Source organism: Gossypium raimondii, chromosome 6 (genome assembly GCF_025698545.1).
Source record: "Gossypium raimondii isolate GPD5lz chromosome 6, ASM2569854v1, whole genome shotgun sequence".
Lineage (NCBI taxonomy): Eukaryota > Viridiplantae > Streptophyta > Magnoliopsida > Malvales > Malvaceae > Gossypium > Gossypium raimondii.
This window is the reverse complement of record NC_068570.1, coordinates 3,159,162-3,170,030: the sequence shown is the minus strand read 5'-3', so window position 1 is coordinate 3,170,030 and position 10,869 is coordinate 3,159,162.

Genomic DNA, 10,869 nt, shown 5'->3' with positions numbered 1-10,869 from the left:
CAGCTAAATAGGGGACTAATTTGCAAGATGATTGAAAGGCTAGGGTTTTGGGCCATGAAAGCATGATAGTTGACTGTGAAGTTTAATGGAGGAAAATGAAACCTTGTTGTGTGTTGAACATTTCTTGTTAAGTGATTTTTGTTGTAAAATGCTAATAGGGGTTAATTTGTAAAGTATGAAGATTTTGAGTTATATGAGTGAAATTGGGGATTATACAGGCTGCTATGAGCACGTAAATAATTCGGTTAGTCTTTTATGTGGATAAAATTCCATAAATTTTGTTTTACGAGCATAGGGACTAATTTGTAAATATGTAAAAGTTTAGGGGCAAAATTATAATTTTAACAAAATATGAACTGTGGACTGATTTGAATAATGTGACTAATAATTAGGCTAAATGTGATACTATAGATCAAAGAAAATGAGGTTCGGACCTAGAACGGGGGGAAAAACGAGAATTGACGATTATGTTCCTTTTTGCCCTTTTGGTGTCAAGGTAAGTTTGTATGTAAATAATATATCGTTTTTACTTATGTTATAATATTTTGTTATATTACATGAGATGTGGTTGTATATTGAATGATTATTTGATGTAAATTATGAACTAAGATTGACTATGGATGAAATTGACAAAGTAAGAATAAGCGAGAAATTTCTCGGTTGAACTTTCAGAATAGAAAAGAATACGAAGGATGTCATGAGAACTCATGTGTAGTACTATGTGTAGGCTACTATGAGTATAAGATTTTTATTGTAACATGTGTAGTACTAAGTGTAGGCTATTATGTGTACTGGATACCTTTAGTCACGTGTGTAGTACTATCTGCAAGCTACTACGTGTATCAGATGGTATTGGTCACATATGTAGTACTAAGTGTAGGCTACTATGTGTACCGGATAACATTAATCATAAGAGTGGTGCTATATGCGGAACCATCGTGTATCTGTTATTATTTCGAAGTGTTCATCAGGAAAATCGACTAAGTGAAATTATGTATGACTATGTGGTGATAAGTGCATGTATATGTATGTGTATCCTCATGAGCAATGTGTTTGGTAAGTTATCGAAATGTGGTAAAATTTCAAAGGAGTAAGTGAAGTGATAAAGTCTTGTATCATGCATGCAAGTTGAATTATATTATTAAATGTGAGCATATTATTATGATGTTTCATGAAAGAGTGAAATTTGAAATAAAACAGTTTTAGAAAGTAGCAGTTGTGTAATTTTGAAAAATTACCAAAAATGGTAAAAATTGAATTAGAGGTTGAATGAGATGTGAAATTAAAGCTTATTGAGTCTAATTTCAAATAAAAGAAACAGAGTAAACAAAAGAATTTTATATTATGAGATATTTGAATTTTAGTGAGATAGGGTCAGAATGATTTCAGAATCCCCTACTCTGACTTGGGAAAATCATTAAAATTGTAAAAAATAATCATGGGATATAATTTATATATTTAAAATCCTAAATGGGTTTACTTTCAAAAGAAACAAATGGGAATGTCATCTGAATTCTGTACGAGAAGATAATTAATTTTTAGTGTAGAAAGGTCGAAGCTGTCAAATAGCAGAACAGGGGTAACTTTAAAGAATAAATTGTACTTATTGGATAAACTAAAAATTTTAAAAATTTTATGGTAAGAAGATATGTGAGTCTAGTTTTGGGGAAAATTAGCAGATCTTAATTTGGAGTCTTGTAGCTTAAGATATAAATAATTTAGTAACTATGACTCGAGTAGACAGTTTGATATGAACATGAATAAATAGTGGCACTATGTGCAATTATGATTGTATTATCTTAAGTACATATTGTGAAGATTTACAAAAGTTTGTTAATAAATCGCTTATTATTTACATACCTACTTACTAAGCTATAATGCTTACCCCCTTCCTTTTATTTTTCCTATAGTGTCACAGATGCTAGCTCGAGTTAGAGGTCGTCGGAGATTCTATCACACTAACAAGTTATTGATTGGTATTGTATCAACGATCTTCAAGTATTTTTAAGTATATGGCATGTATAGGGATTTGATTATGTGTGTATATGTCATTATGAGTTGGCCTAAAATGTTGGCCTATAATATTTGATAGTTCATTTTGTATAAGGCCATTGAGGTTGGCTGATATTAGTTAAGTTATATGTTTATGATGTTGTATTTTGTGGTTGTGCAAAACATGTATGACTCAGTTTAATACGTTTACAAGTGTGTATTGTAACACCCCTAACCCGTATCCGTCGCCGAATTAGGGTTACGAGGCATTACCGAACAAACACAACCATTTAAAAAAAAACAAACTGATCATAAACATGAAAATTAAAATCATTTTTGCATAGCTATCTATAATATACTATCAAAATCTAACCAACATCGTACTCAAACCTATACATGCCATAAGATCGAGTTCAAATATTTATCAAAATACCAAAAGAAGTCGATAGTGTGATAGACTATGCTGATGATCCCCGAGCTCGTAACGCATCACCAAAATCTATAAAACAAATGGACAAAAACAATCAAAGTAAGCTTTTATAGCTTAGTAAGTCTATAGCATATCTAAAAATACATATAAAAGAATCACATAATTCTTTAAGTAAATTTATTGAAATCACAAATATCAAATATAATTACTAACCAAACATTGCTATATTAAGTCATTTTTGTTTAAATCTAAAGGAATGTATATTTAATTAATATACATAAACGGACAAAGGTATACACATTATATGCATATAATCAAGTTACTAACATAATCGTTAACTGCATATACTGATTTCTAGAGTACTTATTGTTCGCACTTCCTCGGATCCATTTATATATAATTGTTCAATTACATATACCAAAAGCAAAATTTTTATACTTATCAACTATAAGTGCCGAATGCACATATTCACTTAAACCCACCTATGCCAAATGCATACATACATATATATCCACCTATGCCGAACACATTCATATACACACTTAAATATCAAACGATTTCATGACAACCGATATATAACATACTCACAAATCACAAAGATTCGAACGATTATATACTCATCAAACATCTTGAAACAATATTCATATATTTATCCATTTCATATAATTAAAATCATATATATATTTATACCAAATGCTTAGAATCACTTAATTTAAACAATTTCACTGGCACTTCACCTAATAGGCTTATAGTCTAATTCCGTTCACCGGCACTTAACCTGCTAGGCCTATAGCCTGATTCAATCCACCGGCACTTAGCCTGCTAGGCTTGTAGCCTGATTCAGTTCACCGGCACTTAGCCTACTGGACGTACAGTCCGGTTAAATTCACCGGCACTTGGCCTGCTAGACGTATAGTCTGAACAATTTCACGGCAATAAATCCGATTGATACTTGAGCTTTAACAAAAGAATCTCAATTCACAGAAGTTGTATCTCTTATTTGTATATAAAATCCACATAAAATTCAGCTCAATATTCATAACTAATATCTTTAAAACACATGGATAGATATAAATCCCAATCATCAAATCTAGCTTAAATAATTCAAGTGATTCAATCGAAACATATTTATGTATATATAACCTCATACTATATATTCCACTTCTAATATCATAAAATTTAACTTATAATATACTAGGTACCTTAAACATTTGAATTCCTATATACCTATATAGTTTCATATACCATTTCAATACAAGATCTTATACATGTACATATATGCATATTCAATCTAACAACCATATAGTACTCTATACTTATTTTGAAACAAGAACATATACCTAAATACTCATACATATTCGAATTTAACATATATATATAATTGAATATAATTTCATACTTATACTCAATATAATTATTATTCATAAGTACACATACTTATTCACTTCAACTTATACAAATGTTCAAATATATCTCATACCTTTGAAATTTCATACCTAAATTCAATACAACAAATTTTACATATATATATACATGTATATTCGAATATAATTTATACATATATGTTCATACCTAAATTTATTACATGGACATTCATATGCATATTTGCATATTCAAAGCCAATCAAATCTAACATATATATGTATACATAATTTCATACTTCCAATTCCAATTTTTTTTTATACTTTTAAATTTAACTCAACACACATACCATTGATATACATACTCATATGTTGATTCAATAAAATTAAATAGCTAATAGACTTACCTCGGATATCAGCGAACACGATCGACTATTCAATTACTTTCTTTTTCCCCCGATCCAAATTCGTTTTCTTCGTTTCTTGATCTAAACAATATCAAATTTAACCTTTTTATTCATCAAAACATTCAATTTAGTCCAAAAATACATAAATGGGCAAATTACCATTTTGCCCCTAACATTTTACACTTTTTGTAATTTAATCCTTTTTGCATAAAACACAAAATACACAAAATTTGTATATACCATATCTAGGCCGAACCTTCCCATAGTCCATCTAAATCCACACATTTTATTTATTTCACATTTTAGTCTCTAAAAATATTATTTTTGCAATTTAGCCCTATTTACTCAATTTCACCAAAAATTCCAATACATAATATATTAATCTAAAACATATCTTTCATTATTCATTATCAAACATCACAAAACACAATTATTCATCAATGGCATAGCTCAAAATATTCATCAAAATCAAAAATTCAAGCATGGGTCAAATAGTAATCGAAGCAACGATCTCAAAAACATAAAAATCATCAAAAACCGAACAAAATCCCTACCTTAATCAAAGCTTGAAAGTGCCGAATGAAACAAGCTTTAAACCCCTTTTATTTTCTCTCCAATTCGGCCAAAAGATGAAGAACATGACATTTTGATTTGTTATATTAAACATATATTAACCTTATTATTTTACTATATTAACCTTTACTAATATATATATAAAACATATATAATAAGGTTACATTAGTCCTTTGCCACCCACTAACTTACATAGTGAGCTAATTGCATAATAAAACCTCTAAACTATAAAGACAACAACAATTAGGTATTTTAATAATTAACCCTAAATTTTCATTTTACGCGATTAAGCCCTTTTATTAAATCGGACACTTAAACGACGAAATTAAAACACGGAAATTTCACACAATTAAATGCATACAAAATAAACACACAAAATAATATTAAAATATTTTTCTAATTCGGATTTGTGGTCCTGAAACCACTATTCCAATTTGAGTCAAACCGGGTTGTTACAACTCTCCCCCCTTAGGGATTTTCGTCCCCGAAAATCTTACCGGTGAATAGGTTTGGATAACGCTCTTTCATTGTATCTTCTGACTCCCAAGTTGCTTCTTCAACTCCGTGTTTATGCCACAATACTTTAACTAACGGAATTTTCTTATTTCGTAACTCTTTGATCTCACGAGCCAGAATGGTAATCGGTTCTTCTTCATATGACATATCAGAGTTAATTTCAACCTCCATCGGACTAATTACATGCGAAGGATCAGATCGGTATCTATGAAGCATCGAAACATGAAATACATTGTGAATCTTTTCTAGCTCAGGTGGTAACATCAATCTATAAGCAACCGGTCCGACACGCTCTATAATCTCATACAGTCCAATGAATCTTGGACTCAATTTGCCTTTACAACTGAATCTGAGTATTTTCTTCCATGGCGAGACTTTCAAAAACACTTTATCTCCGATCTGAAATTCTATATCCTTTCTTTTCAAATCTGCATAAGATTTTTGACGATCCGATGCTGATTTCAGACTATCCCGAATCACTTTCACTTTCTGTTCAGTCTCTTTAATCAAATCAACCCCGTGTATCTTATTTTCACTGAGCTCGGTCCAATACAATGGTGTACGACATTTACGACCGTACAAAGCCTCGTAAGGTGCCATTCTGATACTAGATTGAAAGCTATTATTATAAGCAAATTCAATCAAAGGTAAGTATCGTTCCCACGTACCTTCAAACTCGAGAATGCAACATCTCAACACATCCTCAAGTATCTGAATGATTCGGTCAGATTGACCATCTGTTTGCGGATGAAAAGCGGTGCTAAAATGTAGCTTCGTACCTAAAGCATCTTGTAATTTCTTCCAAAACCGCGATGTAAATCTCGGTCTCCGTCAAAATAATAGAAACAGTACTCGTGCAATCTCACAATCGAGAAATGTACAATTCAAGAAGTTTATCAAGTGAATAATCAATCTGACCGGAACAAAGTGAGCCGATTTTGTTAATCTATCAACAACAACCCAAATTGCATCTTTCTTGCTTGGTGTTAACGGTAAACCGGATACAAAATCCATCGTAACTCTGTCTCATTTCCATTCAGGTATCATGACCGGCTGAAGCAATCCAGAAGGTACCTGATGCTCGGCTTTTACTTGCTGACATATTAAACATTTCGAAACAAAGTCAGAAATGTCTCGTTTCATACCATGTCACCAATAGTGCTGTTTCAGATCGTTATACATTTTCGTACTTCCCGGATAAATAGAATCGGCTATTATGAGCTTCATTCAAAATCTTCTGTATTAACTTTGAATTTCTCGGAACACATAATCAGTTCCTGAATCTCAAACAATCCTCAGCATCATCTAGAAATTCTGAATCAACATTTGAGTCACACTGAGCTCGTTTTGCAATTAAATCATCATCAGCTTTCTGAGCTTCACAAATCTGTTGAACAAGTAACAGTTTTGCTTTCAATTCAGCTACTATCGCACCATCATCAGATATAGCCATATGTGTGTTTATTGCACGCAAAGCAAACAGTGATTTTCAACTTAAGACATCAGTAACAACATTAGCCTTTCCCGAATGATAGTCAATCACAAGCTCGTAATCTTTTAGCAATTCTAACCATCGGCGCTGTCTCAAATTCAGATCTTTCTGAGTCATCAAGTACTTCAGGCTTTTGTGATCGGAATAAACATGACATTTTTCGCCAAACAAATAGTGGCGCCATATTTTCAACGCAAATACAATAGCTGCCAATTCCAAATCGTGCGTCGGATAGTTCTTTTCGTGCGACTTTAACTGTCTCGAGGCATAGGCTACAACTTTGCCTTCCTGCATCAAAACACAGCCCAAACCATTTAAAGATGCATCACTATAGATAACAAACTCTTTACCCGATTCTGGCTGAACTAATACTGGAGCCTCGGTCAAAAGAGCTTTCAACTGATCGAAACTTTTCTGGCACTTTTCTGACCACTCAAACTTAACGTCTTTCTGTAGTAGCTTTGTCATCAGGTTTGCAATCATAGAGAATCCTTTTACGAACCGTCTATAATAACCAGCAAGTCCCAGGAAACTTCGAACTTCCGAAACATTTCTCGGAGGTTTCCAATCAAGTATAGCCAAAATCTTGCTCGAATCAACCCGAATGCCTGATGCCGATACAACATGGCCTAAGAAACTGACTTCACGCAACCAAAACTCACATTTACTGAATTTTGCATACAACTGTTTATCTCGCAAAGTTTGTAACACAAGTCTCAGATGTTCAGCATGCTCAGTTTCGTCACGAGAGTAGATCAAAATGTCATCTATAAATACTACCACAAACCGATCCAGATACTGTCTAAAGATCCAATTCATCAAATCCATGAAAACAGCAGGTGCATTAGTAAGTCCAAAAGGCATAACAAGAAACTCATAATGTCTGTACCTCGTTCGGAAAGCTGTTTTTGGCACATCAGAGTCTTTAACTCGCAACTGATAATAACCCGATCTCAAATCTATCTTCGAAAACACTGAAGCCCCTTTTAGCTGATCAAACAAATCATCAATACGTGGTAGCGGATACTTATTCTTTATAGTCACCTTATTGAGTTGCCGGTTCCATTTTTCTTTCTCACAAATAGAACTGGTGCCCCCCAAGGAGAGAAACTCGGTCGTGCAAAACCTTTATCAGTCAACTCTTGCAACTGTGCTTTCAATTCTTTTAATTCGGTCGGTGCCATGCGATGCGGAGCTATCGAAATTGAGTCGTCCCCAGACTAACTCAATACCAAACTCTACTTCTCGAATAGGTGGTAAACCCGGTAATTCTTCAGGGAACACATCTGGATACTCACATACAACAGGTACTGATTCAATCTTCTTTTCTATCACTTTACTATCAAGAACATATACAAGATAAGCTTCACAACCTTTTCTCACATACTTCTGAGCCAACATAGAGGATATCACTGCTGATAAACCATTCAGATCATTAGATTCAATCCGAATAATCTCGCCATTCAGGCATCTTAAATTAATAGTCTTCCTTTTGCAGTTAACCACAGCATCGTGTAAAGTCAACCAGTCCATACCCAAAATTATATCGAACTCGTCATATGGCAACAACATCAAATCAGCTGTAAAACACAAATCTCGAATCATCAACGGACAATTCTTACACACTTTGTCAACCAATACACACCGGCCCAGGGGGTTTGATACTTTAATTACAAACTTAGTAGACTCAACAGGTAGAGTCGTACTGAAGACTAAGGTCTCACACACATAAGAATGAGTCGAACCAGGATCAATCAACGCAATAACATTAGTATCATAAAGAGTGAAAGTACCAGTAATAACATCTAGAGAAGAAGCCTCCTCTCGAGCTCGGATGGCATATGCTCTGGCATGTGCACGAGCCTCAGATCGAACTGCTGTGTCCTTTGTCCCTCTCTGACTACCACTTACATTACTCAAATGCCTTGGCGGTCTACCCCGTACTGACACATTACTCGGTCTGGTATTCTGCACAGTGTTTTGATCAGCTACCATCGGACACTCTCGAATGAAACGATCCTTTGAACCACACTTAAAGAAGACTGATCATGTAATCTGCAATCTCCAGGATGCCATTTCCCACAATGCTTGCATTCTGATCTATCTTGTCGAACACTACCAACGTTAGCAACTGAAGTAGCTCGTGAACTCACAGGGGGTCAATCTCGATCATGCTTAGGAAACCCTGCAGTAGCTTTAGATCGGCTATGATCCTCTCTGGATTTCCTTGAGGTCGACTGGAACGATTTACTAAATGATCTTTTACAGGAATCTTGAGCTTCATAGTCAGCTTTTCTCTTCTCTTTCCCGAGCTCCTCAGCTTTACAAGCTCGTTCAACAAGTACTACGAACTCCTTTATCTCAAGTATGCCCACTAACAGTTTAATATCTTCATTCAGCCCATCTTCAAATCTTTTACACATAATAGCTTCAGTCGAAACACACTCTCGAACATATCTACTGAGTCTCACAAATTTCTGCTCATATTCTGTCACTGTCTTCCGACCCTGTTTCAATTCAAGAAATTCTTTGTGTTTCTGATCAATGAATCTCTGACTGATGTATTTCTTACGGAACTCAGTCTGAAAGAATTCCCAGGTCACTCGCTCTTTCGGAACCACCGATACTAGTGTATTCCACCAGTGATATGCAGTGTCCCGTAGCAAGGATATGGCACATTTCAAACACTCGTCAGGGGTGCAAGATAACTCATCAAATACTCGAATAGTATTATCAAGCCAGAATTCCGCTCGCTCAGCATCATCATCATCAGTAGCTCTGAACTCTTCGGCCCCGTGTTTTCTAATTTTATCAATAGGAGGTTTAAGTAATCTCATCGGATTACTTACTTGAGGTATAACAGAACCGAAGATAGATTAGTCGGGGGTGGAGGTTGTTGTGCAACCGGATTAGTTCGGACATATTGAATAAACCAGTCATTCATCATTAGGTAGAAGGCTTGTTTAGCCTCTCCCTCCTGGTTACTCGAGGTCGGTCGAGAATCTACCGGCTCTGTCCCTTGTGCGGGAGCAAGCGCTATCCTCTCAACATCATCGACTACGGCTCGATCGGGATCCATTACTATACGAAAACACATTTTTAGATGTCAGCAGTCATCACACTATCTCGGTATAAAAATTATGGCATGTATAGCTAGACTCATACACGCTACGTTAGTCCAAGAATCGACTAAACCGTAGCTCTGATACCAATAAAATGTAACACCCCTAACCCGTATCCGTCACCGAATTAGGGTTACGAGGCATTACCGAACAAACACAGCCATTTAAAAAAAAACTGATCACAAACATGAAAATTAAAATCATTTTTGCATAGCTATCTATCATATACAATCAAAATCTAACCAACATCGTACTCAAACTTATACATGCCATAAGATCGAGTTCAAATATTTATCAAAATACCAAAAGAAGTCGATAGTGTGATAGATTATGCTAATGATCCCCGAGCTCGTAACGCGTCACCAAAATCTATAAAACAAATGGACAAAAACAATCAAATTAAGCTTTTATAGCTTAGTAAGTCTATAGCATATCCAAAAATACATATAAAAGAATCACATAATTCTTTAAGTAAATTTATTGAAATCACAAATATCAAATATAATTACTAACCAAACATTGCTATATTAAGTCATTTTTGTTTAAATCTAAAGGAATGTATATTTAACTAATATACATAAACGGACAAAGGTATACACATTATATGCATATAATCAAGTTACTAACATAATCATTAACTGCATATACTGATTTCTAGAGTACTTATTGTTCGCACTTCCTCGGATCCATTTATATATAATTGTTCAATTACATATACCAAAAGCAAAATTTTTATACTTATCAACTATAAGTGCCGAATGCACATATTCACTTATACCCACCTATGCCGAATGCATACATACATATATATCCACCTATGCCGAACGCATTCATATACACACTTAAATATCAAACGATTTCATGACAACCGATATATATATACATACTCACAAATCACAAAGATTCGAACGATTATATACTCATCAAACATCTTGAAACAATATTCATATATTTATCCATTTCATATAATTAAAAT